At 39.1% G+C, this 15,255-nt stretch overlaps 1 pseudogene; it reads right to left on the bottom strand.

Annotated features, from left to right (window-relative positions):
- Positions 1 to 673: 673 nt before the first annotated feature.
- On the bottom strand, positions 674 to 13,776 carry LOC100348909 (eukaryotic translation initiation factor 3 subunit E pseudogene; annotated as a pseudogene).
- Positions 13,777 to 15,255: the final 1,479 nt, after the last annotated feature.

Below are 15,255 nucleotides of genomic sequence, written 5' to 3' on the forward strand. Positions count from 1 at the left end.
AAGGGATACCTAGGGGCATGGTTAAATCACCAGTGTACATAACAGTGAGGTGTGCCTCAAAGAAGCCTGGAAAACTTCAAAAACTGAACTATAACATACCTATGCAGTAATATTTTTTCAGTGCTACTAATGAAAAATTAAAGCTTGTACTGGGAATTTACAGTGTGGCAGAAAGTTTATCGCTCCTGCCTTTGATCCTAACGTACCGACTTCATGACAGGGTCTGTGTTAAAAACCTAAACATTTCCACAGATTTTAAAAATGTTTTTATTATTTCATCTTTCTTCCTATAGTTTTTTTTTTTACAGTTGCCATTTCTTTAAGATTTATTTATTTATTTGAAAGTCAGAGTTACACAGAGAGAGGAGAGGCAGTCTAGCGAGAGAGGTCTTCCTTCCGCTTGTTCACTCCTCAATTGGCTGCAACGGCCGGTGCTGTGCAGATCCAAAGCCAACAGCCAGAAGCTTCTTCCCAGCTTCCCACATGAGTACAAGGGTCCGAGGACTTGGGCCATCTTCTACTGCTTGCTCAGGCCATAGCAGAGAATGGTATCGGAAGTGGAGCAGCCTGAGACTTGAACCCTCACCTAAACGGGACGCTGGCACTGCAGGCTGCTGCAGTACGCTACAGCACCGGCCCCCTATAGATTTTTCCTTCTTTTCTTTGCCATTCTTCAGTAGAAGCCAAAGTCTTGAGTTGCCCAACTAGGAGCCTCTGACTTACTATTCTGATAAAGTTTCTTAATACTAATGGTTAACATTTGGCTTCTGAAAGAAAGGCTTTTTGTCTTTTCAATCAATTGCTGATAGGTTGAGACTGCATTGTTGCCCATAAACACATGACCCAATTTGGAATAAAAAAAATCTTGGCATCAAGTCTTGCATTCCTAACCAAATTCATAACCTACATTTCAACTTCTTCTGAAGTCATGTTCAGTGTGTCTGCCAATATGTTAATGCTGATATACTGGTGGATATGACGAAAAGTCTCAAAAAGGAAGAGACTGGAATTTTCAATGACATCCTCAAGACAAGGCACCAAAAGGAAGTCATTCATAAGAACTGAGTCACAGTCCCTCAGCTCTATCTGAGCCTCATCAAAGTCAAAGTTAACATAGGAGTATTCAACAAATTCTTTAATTGGGACTTTGAAGGTGTAAGACACCTGTTGAATGAAATTGACATCTTGGGATTTGATTATTGTTTATAGCCTTTGTCTATATTCCTTCCAAACAATGGTATTCCTACTTTTTACTTGTTGAACTAATTATTTAGTGGCACATTAAGCCTGTGATTATAAATTAAATTAAACATACATATCAAAAAATGAAAAAGAAAAAAGAAAGTAGGAGGAGTAAGAGAGGGAAGTATTAAAATATTTTTAGAATTCTATGAAATTCATGAAACCAATTATATTTATATTAATAAAAATATGTTATCTCAAAAATCATAAGTAAATTATTAAGTTGGAAGGGAAAAGAGACTCTTTGTGAATAACTTGCCGTAGATCTTTTAGCTTCTGCCAGTGTTTTCAAGCATCTTTACTTGTTATGACTGCAGTGGTCAATTAATGTGGAATATGTAGACACGTCTGAATTGCATTGAGATACTATGGCTTGTAAAGGTAGAAATCCATAATATTATTGAGATCCTTGGAGTGAATTGAAGAAAACAGACCAATGAATGAGCCATATTTGCTGATGAAGAAACTAGTGTGAAGAACTTATAGTTATTAACTATTGTCTTTTTTCAGCAGGTAAGGTCTTCTATGGCTGCAGCCTAATTCTGCATGAAAATTTCAAAAGCCAGTTTCCCCCAGAGTGAATTTAAAGCATTTGTCTCTGTTGTTGGAACCAACCCTATAAACACTCAACATTTTGCTGCTCCTGAGTAATTCACACATTGATACTGGAATTTGGCGTAACTATAAAGCATATATAAATATTCCTGTCTCAAACAATGTTTGTCTACCAGATTGTCAACAGGATCTGACCATCTATGGTTGACTGCATTTGCCTTGTAGTTCTGATCTTCAAACATCTTCATGATTGATTCTGTTTCTGCCTGAAGCTATTTCAATTGTGCAACAAGTATGGTTCTTTATTCTATAAAAAAACTGAGGAATATCTTCAGAATAAAGGTTTTTCTATACATCCACAGTGAAGTCTAACATGGTAAGAAGATTCAATTTCATTTGTAATCATTCTTTTGCATTGTTTATTTCCTTTATGGAGAGAAACTAAAGGAGCAGAAAGACCAGATGCCAGTTCAAAAAGTGTGTGATACAAATAGTCAAGTTGTACTGTACATATTGCCAAGGAAATACTACTCTTTTGTTTTTATGGTGGACAATTTGCTTAGTGTAATGTAAGGAACAAAATTATTAATTTGAGTTAATCTTATGACCTAATAAAGAAGAAAAGCTATGATCCCATGCGAAGAACAATAATGACCACTAAGAAAGTGACCTTAGAGTGTTCTGTGAGTGTTCAAATACAGAAATATTTCTGCATTGTTTACTGTAAAAACTAATCAATGACAGATACATTTAACAAATAAGTCCTTGCATGATCTACATGTATATTCTTCCTTGATCTGTTGATATCATTCTCTACTTTTTACCTTCACTCATTTGCTCCATCATTACTCATTCTTCCAACATTCTAAACACATTTCCTTTACAGGAACTTTTGTATTTTCACTTCCCTCTACATGGATTGCTTTTTAACCAAATTTCCAAGGAGTTCATCTTGTTACTTCTAGATTGCTAATCAAAAATCATTTCTCAATGAGATCTTTCACAGTCATCCTATATAAATTTTAACCACTGTGGGGAACAGGGTCTGTCTCCCGCAACATGGCGGGGCACCCGGGAGACAAATAAGTACTGAGACTGTGGACTGAAACTAACTCTATGCATCTGATCTCCCACCATATGGTGCTGAGAGAGAGGAAACAAATCTTACACAGCTGCTTCGTTAATTAGCTGATTCCTGACCAAACCCCTGTTTGGAAGAAAGCGGCGTGCTCAGCACACGGGCAGCGGAGCACGGATTGGTGGGAGAGGACTATAAAAGGGGGAGAGAGACAACATCCAGGGCCCCCCTGAGAGAGTCGGTTGGAGAGCTCATTGGTGCCGCTCCTCCACGGAGGCGGGGGAGCGGCAGCAAATCCGGGAAGGACCGGGGAAAGAAAACAGTGTCCGGTGTCGTTCCTCCGCGAGTTGGGGAGCGACAAGTGGTTCCATGACTTGGATTCGGACGGGAGGAGGAAAGCTGGGAAAATACCGGAGGGAAACTACAGAGACAAAGAGACAGAGACAGTGTCCGGTCCGGTGTCGTTCTCCCGCAAGCCCGCGGAGGAGCGACAAACCACATATACAAATGTTATATAACTTCTTTTTTATTTATCCTCCTGAGCACTTAATTCTAGGTACATTTTATTTATCATGTTCATTGTTGGTTTCTCCAACAATAAAGTGAACTGCATGAAAGATTTTTGTCTTCCTGATGACTAGTATATGTCTAGTACCCTGAGGGACTCTTGTACATGTAGGAGGTCAGGAAATATTTGTTGAATACATGAGCTAATTTTTTAAAAAATATTTTCAGTTAAGAAAGTGTTCTTTCATCATTTATTGTTCTTTGTAAGAATTCAGCTAAGTAGACAGAATTACTTTTAGCTAAATAAATCATGGAAGACTTCTTAGAAGAAATGGAACTTGAAACGTAGGAGGATAAGTGGAAAATAATGTCAACACTAAATTTTTAAATTTTAAATATAATTTAGGAATTCATATGGATCCCACTTTTTAAAAACTGATTGATTGATGATTGTATTTAGCTGAAAGCGACAGAGAAAGAAATAGAAGGGGGAGTAGGTGGAGGAGGGGGAGGAGGAAGAGAAGAAAGAGAGGAAGGGATTTTCATTCACTTTCCAAATACCTGCAACAGTTGGACCAAGCTGAAACCAGGAGCTGGGAACTCAATGAAGGCCTTAATCCAGGGCAGAGACATAACCACATGAGCCATCACCTGCTGCCTCCAAGTGTGCATATTAACTGGAAGCTGGAATTGAGAGCACAGCTGAGACTTGAATTCAGGCATTCTCATGTGGGATATAGGTGCCCCAAGTGGCGTCTTAACTACTACCCCAAATGCCACTCCCAGACCCCACACTTTGAGTAGAAGTAAATATTATCTATGTAACTGTGATTATTGTTTCTATAGTTCAGATGTGTTTTTCATGTGCATGTGCTTTCAATTCCTCAACCTCCATTTCATGCACTTTTGACGTCATAATGGCCCAGAAAGCCCTTTGAATGAATAGTTCCTCTTTCCAACCTTTCCCTTTAGCTTCTTTATTCTTTGCCTGACTTCTTTACAGGAAAATAGTAAAAAGCCTTCAAAATGATAGGAAAATAATTTGTACAAATAGATTTCTATTTTTAAAATTTTACTCCTATGCCTTAGTTTGTTTAGATATTGCTTCTAATGTGTAATTGCCTCGCACTATTGGGATGAAGATAAGTACTGGACCAGAGGGACTTTAAAACATAAAATGTTACACTTATCTACCATTTCTCCATTAGTTATCACAGGAGGTTTACAGCTGTGTTACTCTTCACTAAAAGTACCTTTCCTTTTGAGATTATGTCATTCCTAATATTATGCTAAAATGTCATTCTTTTAAGAAATATGCACTATTTGTTAAATCACACTCACCCTGTCCATTAGACAGAGTTGACTGATTTGTGAAGATACTGATTCTTTTCTAATAACAGTCCTTCTCATTCCCCTTGGTTTGTGCTAACATTTGTCTTATCTTTGGAAGTTGATGAAAACATTGCTCATTACCACAATGGTGAGTGATGGATTCCACTTAGATAAAGTCAAGTTATTTAGGAGAAACAAAGGTAAATTACAGTTCATATTAAAAATGGTAAGGAGGAGGTATTTCTTGTTGTCAGTGTTCAGGCTTTTCCCCGTCTTACCAACAGGAATCCGATTTTGTTCATATTCTGAGCATTAACATTATAAGGAAAGGATATGGAGACCATCGTGATAACCCCATGACACTTTCCTAATGCTTGCTTTGGGTTTGCCATATGGCAGGAGGAGTAGCTTGCCATGGTTTTCTGTGGGAATATTTTTTTTTTCTGATAAAGAAAAAAAAGAGGATGTAAAAAAGACTTGTGCCCTCCCTTGCATAAGACTGTGACTTGTGTAAATCGAGGAGGTCAAGTGGAGCTGTAGCAGTCTGCAGATCATGAAGAGAAGGGAGAAAATCACTGGTAACCGGACCCAGAATCCTGGCATTCTTGTCCTGTTGAATCAATCCTGGGATTACCCACCTTCAGGCATTTTTCATTATAGAAAAATTAGTGATCTTAGGCCACTTTTAGTTATGCGGTTTCTTACATGAAAGCAAAGCATAATTTATGGGAAGATTTTGAGGTTCTAGGTAAAGGAAATGAACTTTGTGGTTAGCTTACATTTCAGTCTATTGATTTTTTTTTCACATGGAGAACATGTTATACAAGGCATCAATAGTGTACTTTTTTTTTTTTTAAAGATTTATTCATTTGTTTGAAAGTTGGAGTTACAGAGAGAGAGAGAGAGAGAGAGAGAGAGAGGTCTTCCATCCGCTGGTTCACTCTCCAATTGACCACGATGGCCAGAGCTGTGCTGATCTGAAGCCAGGAGCCAGGAGATTCTTCTGGGTCCCATACAGGTGCAGGAGCTCAAGGACTTAGGCCATCATCTACAGCTGTCCCAGGCCATAGCAGAGAGCTGGATTGGAAGTGGAGCTGCTGGGACTCAAACTGGTGCCCATATGGGATGCTGGCACTGTAGGCAGTGACTTTATTGCTACGCCACAATACTGGTCCCAGTAGTGTGAATTTTGAATAGAAGTAAAATCCAAGGCCTATGCTGCAGCATAATGGGTAAAGCCGCCACCTGCAGGGCTGGCATCCCAAATGGGTGCTGGTTCAAGTCCCAGATGTTCCACTTCGGATACAGCTCTCTGCTATGACCTTGGAAAGCAGTAGAAGATGGCCCAAGTCCTTGGGCCCCTGCACCTGTGTGGAAGACCTGGAAGAAGCTTCTGGCTCTTGGCTTCAGATCTGCCCAGCTTTGGCTGTTGCACTCATCTGGGGAGTGAACCAGCAGATGGAAGACAACTCTCTCTGTCTCCTCTCTATGCCTCTGACTCTCTGTAACTCTGACTTTCAAATAAAATAAATAAATCTTGAAAAACAGAGTAAAATCATTGGATAGCCATTAAGATAATATTTGAGTTAGTATAATAATACTCTCAAATTTAGCTCTCAAAAGTGTGAAAAGAATGCACTTAAGACACCAGTAATTGTAGTTAAACAGCCTGTTAGTACAGTATCATAAATCCTTATTACTATGAAAAATATAAAGCCAAAGATTCAAAAGACTTTACCTGGGGGCTGAATCAGTCAGCCAAATGGGCAGAGGGTGTTCTAGACAAATGGAATAACTTTGACATCGGTTTCCCTGTAAATTATTCCCTATGGCAAGAAAGCAACAATTGAGGGTAAAAAAAAAAGTCTATAAAATTATTTTTATGAGAAATTTGATAATAAAAAATACATTTCTTATGGCTAAGGATGCCTTTTGCTACACAGATTAAAAATATGATTCAAATTAGTTTAATAATAAGACAAATCATTGGCTCAAATAATGTGAACTCCAAATGGAGAGAAAATCTCAAAGTCAGTGGACATAATATCAAAACAGTGTTGTCATGTCCTTTCTATATCCTTACCCACAGGTACCTGCCTGATAGTGTAGTTACTATTTTCAACTTAAATCATATAGAGACATTTGAAGTGATATGGTTAGTGGTGAATTGTCAGTGAATATAGAGTGCATTAAAATTGGGTCTTTGCAAAAATTGATGAAACAAAATGGGGAGGAAGTATAGGGGTGGGCTGGGAGGGGAGCAGGGAAGATTGTGTGGTTGTCTTATTGGAACTGCATTTATGGAATGTGTGAAATCTATTCTCTTTATGTTAATAAAAATATGTGATTAAAACATAAAAAGATACTTCACAGTTTTTTTTAAATGTTATGAATAATTCTTTATACACTTTTGCCAAACTTTTCTCTGATTTTTATTGGTTAGAATTGGATCACTTGTGGCAGTGTTTTAAATATTTGTGTGCCCTCTAAAATTCATATATTCAATTCTAACCTTCATTGTGATATTAAGAGGTTGTACCTCTGGGAGATAATTTGGTCATGAAGGCAGAATTCTCATGAACTGGACTAATACCCTTATCAAAGAGACCCCAGAGAGCTCTCTCACCCTGTTTCACCATGAGAGGATACAATAAAAGGACTGTAGGATGCAAGTAGACACCCAATGATGGCTGAGGTACTTGAGTCCCTGACACTCATATAGGAAACTCAGATATTGTAGGAATTTGGGAAGTGAACCAGTGGCTAGAAGATATCTTCCTTTCTTTATCTCTCTATGTCTCTCTTCCTCCCTTTTTTCCTCTTAAATACATATTTTTTAAAAATAAAATTTTTAAATTAGAAATATTTAATGTTAGAAATCAGTAATAAAAATGTTTGTCAGTTGTTTGCAGCTTACAGTAAGTATCAGTGTAAGGATAGTTTGCAAAACTTTGATCTCAGGATCCTTGTTATACTCTTAAAACATGTTGAGGACCTTAAGAGGTTTATTTATTTATTTATTTATTTGAAAGTCAGAGTTACAGAGAGGCAGTGGCAAAGAGAGAGAGAGAGGTCTTCCCTCTGCTGCTTCGCTCCCCATATTGCTCCAACAGTCAGAGCTGCACCCATCCAAAGCTAGGAACCAAGAGATTCTCCTATGTCTCCCACAAGGATGCTTTCCCAGGCCATAGCAGAGAGCTAGATTGGAAATGGGGCAGCTGGGACTCAAACAGGCACCCATATAGGATGCTGGCACTGGAGAAGGCGGCTTTATCTGCCAGGCCACAGCACCGGGTTCCCTAAAGAGTTTTTATAACATGATGTATGCCTATTTGTATTTACCATGTTAGAAACTAAAGCTGAAAGATTCTAATTTATGTATTAATTCTCTTTCAAATACCATCAGTAAGATTTCCACATGTTAACATAAATAGCATTATTAAAGCTTAAATTATTTTTATTAAAATAGTTATATATTTCAAATTTTAAAATTCAGTAAGAATAGAGACACCATTTTACATTATTTTAGATTTCTTGATTAATGGAAGATAGGTTATTACATCTGCTATATATGCACCATATGTTTTTTTGGTTGACATATATGAGAAGTCTTCAAAAAATCATGGACAATACATAATATGAACAAACACTATGTATGGATTTCAAAAATTTTTGCACCAAAATAAGCATCTTTTAATTCCATTTTCCATGAACCTTTTCAAGAAGCCTTATATAGATATGCAGATAGAAACTGGAGTATTTTAACATAATTTTGTGTATTCTTTTATGCTACACTAAAGCTGGATTAGTGATAGTTTTATAAAAGGTAGTGTAATACAAGTGTTTGGCAGAGCACTTAAGATGCTACTTGGGATGCCCACTTCACACATTAGGGGGCCTGGATTCAAGTCCCAAATCTGCTTCTGGTTTGAGCTTCCCGATAATATGTAAATGAAGAGGAGCAGAAAGACAGCTCCTGTAGTTTAGACCGTGCCACCAATATGGGAGACCTGCATTGAATTCTTGGTTCCTGGACATTTATGCAGTGAACCAATAGATAGGATGACTGGTTGCCTCCCACGCTGTGTCTCTCTGCCTTTCAGATAAAAATAGAATACAAGGAATCAAACAATGCCAATAAACTTTCTGTATCCTGTTACAGGAAATGACATTGATCTCAGTTACATTTTGAATGGATCTTCTACCCATGCGTGATTTTGTACCATCATGCTTGTTCATTAAATCACTAATTAATACAGCTCTCCCAAAGGTTAACCTTTTATTATACAGTTAAAAGATAGCATCAGCTAATCAGAAAAGGCTTGTGGTACTGGGAAGCTGTCAATCTCATGTTGGCAAACCTACGTTTTCCCAAATTCTAAATTTGCTTGAAAGCTTAAATGTTTTCACTGGCAACAATATTGTAAATTGTTTTCTTTGAGATGTCAGACTAGTTTTGTTCAGTATTGAGGAAATATATGCCAAATATCCATGTATGAATAACTATGATTTGTCTTTTTGTCATTCTTTCATCTTAAAATATTATTTTGTGAAAAATTATTTCAGTTTGCAATTCTAATCACTTAAGAGCTTTTTTGGATACCATTATGGTTTTTTGCTATGCAGGTTAAATGTTTTAGCACATTTCTCATTTTTGTCACACAAATGTATTAAAAGGAAAAATATTCAATTTAATTAATTAAAATTATTTTTCAAGAACAATCTAAAGTGAAATTGACATTCTGTTTTTGCTTAATTTTTTTTTAAAGATTCATTTATTTATTGGAAAGGCAGAGTTACAGAGAGGTAGACGCAGAGAGAGAAAGGTCTTCCACCTGCTGGTTCACTCCCCAAGTGGTCGATCCAAAGCCAGGAGCCTGGAATGTTTTCTTGCTCTCCCACATGGGTGCAGGGGCCCAACTACTTAGACTATTTTCTGCTGCTTTCCCAGGTGCATTAGCATGGAGCTGAATCAGAAGTGGAGCAGTTAGGGTTCCACAGACCAGAGCCTCAGAACTATTGCTATATAGAAGCCTTGTAAAGTTAACCAGTTTAACTTAGAAAATTCAACTGAGTCTGAAAACAAAATTGTTTCAGCTTTGTTTTCTTCTTGACACTGTGCTATATAGTCCAGTATCTCAAAAGTTGAAGTCAGTGTCAGGAAAATGTGGGCAACCTTGGATCACTTAGTACTTTGTGTGCCCAGCTAAGTATCAAGACCTCAAAAGACTAAGATTAAACCACCAAGATTAGGGATAAATTAGGCATAGAAGGAATGTCCAGTTAGGGTTTGTAGGGATTTAAGTAGTGTCTATGTTATGCTGAAAGGTTACTGTGAATATTGAAATATATACATTTAAAGCTTAAAGGTAAGATCATGAGTGAGATGGATTTGCATCATTGGAGTATAGGCAGCAATTGAAATCCTGAGACTGAGGTGGGCATTATGGTCCAGTCATGGCTTGGGAGTACTGTTAAGAATCCTGGAACCTTTGCCTCTGATTCAGCTTGCTGCAAATATATCCTGCGAGGCAGCAGATGCTGGCTCACTGCTTGGGTCCTAACACCTACATGGAACACCTGGATGGAATTCTGGAATCCTGGCTGTGCAGGAATTTGGAGAGTCAACCAGATGGAGGCATGCACTCTCTCTCTCTTTCTGTGTCTCTGTCTCTGTTGCTCTGCCCATGAAGCAGATGAAATGAAGTCAATAAATATTTTTTTAAATCATGTGGCTGGATGAAGTTGTAGACTGGAGAAAAAGCAGGGGGCTAAGCAAGGGGAAAAAAGACCCATAAAGAACACTACAAGTGAAAAGGCAGAAGGATGGGCTGGAAACTATTTTGGGTGCTATTACATGTGAATCAGTAGACTCTGAATAAATAGATTGCCCATAATGGGGATGGGCCTCAGCAATCATTTTAAAGCCTAAAAAGAAAAGAGACAAGACCAGCAAGAGGAATTTCGTCAACCCACCACTCTTAGACTTCATGTGTGCCATTGGCTATCTTGATGCTAAAAGCTTAGGATAGACATTTGGACTTAAAATTCATATATTCTCTCTCTCTCTGTCTCTCCCCCCACCCTGTCTCTCCCTCTCCCTCTCCCTCTCTCTCTCCCTCTCCCTCTCTCCCTCTCCCTCCTCCTCCCCCTCCACCTTCCCATCTCCTTCTCCCTCTCTCCCTCTCAACCTCCCCCCCCCCTCTCTCTCTCTCTCTCACACACACACACACACACTTCCTAATGGTTCTCTTTCTCAGGAGTAACCTGAATAATTCAGAAACACTGAAAGCATATTATGGTGAAAGTAAATAGGTAGACCAGAAAATAAGCAAATATGTTTCTCAGAACATCTCTTTCATCACATGCTAATGGGTACTAAAAGAAAGATGGAGGGAGTGAAGACAGAGAAAAACAGAGGTTGGCTGTAATTATATCTGAGAATTTCTTGGTTTCATCTTGCAAATGTTTATAGTACAGCTGATGAAAGTGTAAAATATATAAATTTTTAATATTTGTGAATCTAATCTTTCTCATTACTCTCACTCTTATGGATAGTTTGAAAAAAACTTTTTTATTAAATGATTTTAACTTTTCAAAATTATCTAATTATAATGGTTTTCAGTTTAAATTAGTCCCATATAAGTCAATACTCAGGTTTTCATATTTCTGTAATTTTCTTCTCTTCCCCTAAATGGTGTTTGGATTTCTCCAGCAGATTTATGTGTTCTTCTGGTGCTAGGGACAGTAAAAAGGGTGCTTCATATTCAGATGTTCTTTTTTGGGATTTGTACTGGTTATTTCCTGTCTACTTGGTTGATGCTTTTTTTTGCAGATTTCAGTGTCAAGGTTCGGAGCTGATGAGTTTAGAATATGCTTATTTTTTCTTTTTTTAAAAAAAATTATGATATTAAAATTTCATTCTTGCCTCAGTTTTTTTTTAAGATTTGGTTATTTATTTTAAAATCAGAGTGATACACAGAGAAAGACATCTTCAATCTGCCATTCCACTCCTCCAGTGCCTCCAATAACCAGAACTGGATCAGGTCAAAACCAGGAGGATGTAATTCCACCTGGGTTTCTCACATGGGAGGCAGGAATCCAAGTATATGGGCCATCCTCTCCTGCCTCCAAGATGCATTAAAAGGAAGCTAGATCAGAAGCAGAGGTAGGACATGATCCCAGGCACTGCAATAGAGAACGCAAGCATGCCATATGGTGGCTTAACCTGATATTCCAATATGTCTACCCTAGGATATGTTTTTTGTGAAGTTGGTCAGATACTCCCTGATAAGTCTTCTCTGGCACTTGAAGTCGAGATATTGCTAGGGCTGAGTACTAATCTATAACTTCAGCATTATTTTTCACTTTCAGTGACTCTGTACTAAGCTCACTAGTCAGATGCTCTCTGTGCCACTTGGGAACTTAAAGATACCCCCTATATCACAGGGAAAACTGGAATTTGCACTCTGATCAGGTGAGTCTGGTTAGTGTCTGTCTGTACACACTATGAAACTGACTTAATCATATTTTTGTGTGATTGCCTTTGGTTGTGCAGAATCATTTTACAGCGTGTTCTCAGTAAAACTACCCAGAGAATAGCCTTCCTGCCCCTGAATTGCCATGGCAAAGTAATGTTCTCTAGACTGGATATGAAAGATCGGGACACACACATCCCAATTCCTTTACTTCAAGATTTCTTTCCAATTTACATCAGCAATCCAAAAAGAAGAAATTTTCTCTTTCCGGGAATTTGACCAAAACTTCATTAAATTGTAATACACTCCTTCTATTCTCCTTCTCCAAGCCTATTATAGTGAAAAAAAAAATGCAATAGACATGATTTACATGATAGAGGAGTAAAATGGTATGCAACTTTGTTAACTAATTAATTTTCATAAAAAGACACATTTATTCAGTGTCATGATCACTCTATTACATTTAATAATCAACATCATGGGTGCAAAAAAAGAAGAAAAAAGAAAAAACTTCATTAAAACCCTTTGTCAGAATGCTTTGCACTTTTCACAGAACAGAATCTGTTATACGGTTAATCATGAATACAGTCTTCAAGACATGAGTATTACCTAAAACATGTTCTTTGTTCAACTTTTATTTAATAAATATAAATTTCCAAAGTACAACTTTTGAATTATAGCAGCTTCCCCCCATAACCTCCCTCCCACCCGCAGCCATCCCATCTCCCTCTCCCTCTCCCATCCCATTCTTCATCCCGACTCATTTTCAATTATTTTTATATACAAAAGATCAACTTAGTATATACTAAGTAAAGATTTCAACAGACTGCACCCACACAGACACACAAAGTATAGAGTACTGTTTCTTTGTAGCACTTAGGCCCTGCCACTACTTTGCTCATCTGAGTTTACAAATCTGTCACTTCTCTGACTTTCCCCTCCTGCTAGACTTTGTTTCCTAGCAGTCTTTAAAAAACTTCTGCCACTGGGACTGGCGCCTTGGCTCACTTGGTTAATCCTCCACCTGCAGCGCCGGCATCCCATATGGGCACCGTGTTCTAGTCCTGGTTGCTCCTCTTCCAGTCCAGCTTTCTGCTGTGGCCAGGGAGGGCAGTGGAGGATGGCCCAAGTGCTTGGGCCCCTGCATCCGCATGGGAGACCAGGAAGAAGCACCCAGCTCCTGGCTTCGGACTGTAGCGGCCATTTGGGGAGTGAACCAATGGACAGAAGACCTTGCTCTCTGTCTCTCTCTCTCACTGTCTAACTATCTATCAAATAGAAAAACAAACAAACAAACAAAACTTCTGCCACTGCCATAGCTACTGATGATGATAGAACTGCCATAGTCACCTTAATTTCATAGTTTGACAAAATATTGGCTGCCACCACAACAGCTGCCAGAGATTCTACCTCCAAAGTATTCTCCCTTCATTGAGGGTTCAAAATTTGAAGATTGATCGTTGTAATGCCAAAGTCAACTGTCGTCTCCACTGCCTCCAAAATTACTTCCATCATTACCAAATTCATTGTAGCTGCAGTTTCCTTCTGAATCAGAGTTGTTATTACCACCAAATCTGCTTCCATGACCACCACCAAAGTTTCCAGAACCACTTTTGAAGTAGGCAGGCATACAGGTGAAAATTGATAAGGTTTGTGAGCTGGAAGACCATGCCTTCACCACGCCCCTGTGTGACCTCACGCCCTACCTGATACCTTCACCATGCCCCAGTGGGCACACCTGGGTGCCCACCAGCCAATCAGGTTAATTAACCACTCTGTCGCTCCCTTGCCCGCAAAGGAACAACGCTGCTCACAGCTAATCAGTCTTCTGTAGACTTTTATTAAGAAAATAACAACGACAGAGAAAGAATGGAGGGAGGAAAAGAGGAGATGAAAAAAAGGCCCCCTCCTTCCTGGGCACACAGCTTATATACAAAATCTGGCCAATTGCAAGCGGGCTCAAGTCCATGCACAGAACACTCCAATCTGCTGTTTGTTCACACGGTGTGCACGCGTCCTTGGGCTAATCAGATGAGGTTTCACGCAGCAGGCAGGCTCACTGCATAGTCCTCAGTGCCATCTTGTTGTTTACGAGACAGGCTCAGTTCCTCTGGAAAGTCCCGACTGTTGGAAAGCATTGCCCTAACCGAAACTAGCAACATCCGCCTTGTGATAGAAACACAGCAACAGCTATCAGACTGACCTTGACATGGGGGCCCCATGGCTGGCCAGCCCATGGGGCCCCACACCACTCCCCTTCGGAAGTGGGTTAAAAGGCTGGGACATGGTGTGTCAGTCTTCTCTTCTTTGCCCTGGCTTCTAGCCAGGAGGGGGCTTGCTGTAGCCCTGTGCCTCCAGGGCACGTGGCCTTTGGGCCACCTGCTCTAATCTTCCTGGCCTAGATGCTCCTCCACGTGGCTGGTTTCTGGTGCTTGGCATGAACCCAAATTTCTCTCTCTCTTAGATAAAGCTTTCACTCTCCTATGCATCTTTCGCACTAAACAAAAGCTTGAAATGTACCATGCTACCTCATTTATTTATGCAGGTATTTAGAATTCTTCTCTAAATATTAGGCAAGAACCCTCTCGGGCTTATTAATATTGGGGATTTATTAATAAGCATATGGTGATATCGTATGGCACCCCAAACTCCAGTAACATATGTGGCATCCCAGATGGCGTTTCTGGGGAACTTTAAGGGGTAACATTTTCATATTGATTTTACGGGGTCATTTCCGTTATCACTTTGACCTCCTGGGGTAGATGAAGCACTAGACATCTCCTGCTTGGACAGGGCTGTCCTTCATAATTCTGACATTCACAATATGATATTTCTGAATTACTCTCTTATCTACAGAGTCATGGTAATCAAAGTTCACAAAAGCAGAATCCCTCCTGCTGTGACTGCCTGGGTCGATCAGTCACTATTTCAATCATTTTGATTTTTCCCTGCTCTTTGAGAATCTTCTCTTGAGACAAATCTACCACCACTTTTTGTGACCTTGCATTCAGAGCTGCAACCATTTCCTCCCCAGTGGCAGAGGTGATGAACTGAAAGCCGCTG

This window comes from Oryctolagus cuniculus, chromosome 7, assembly GCF_964237555.1.
Source record: "Oryctolagus cuniculus chromosome 7, mOryCun1.1, whole genome shotgun sequence".
Lineage (NCBI taxonomy): Eukaryota > Metazoa > Chordata > Mammalia > Lagomorpha > Leporidae > Oryctolagus > Oryctolagus cuniculus.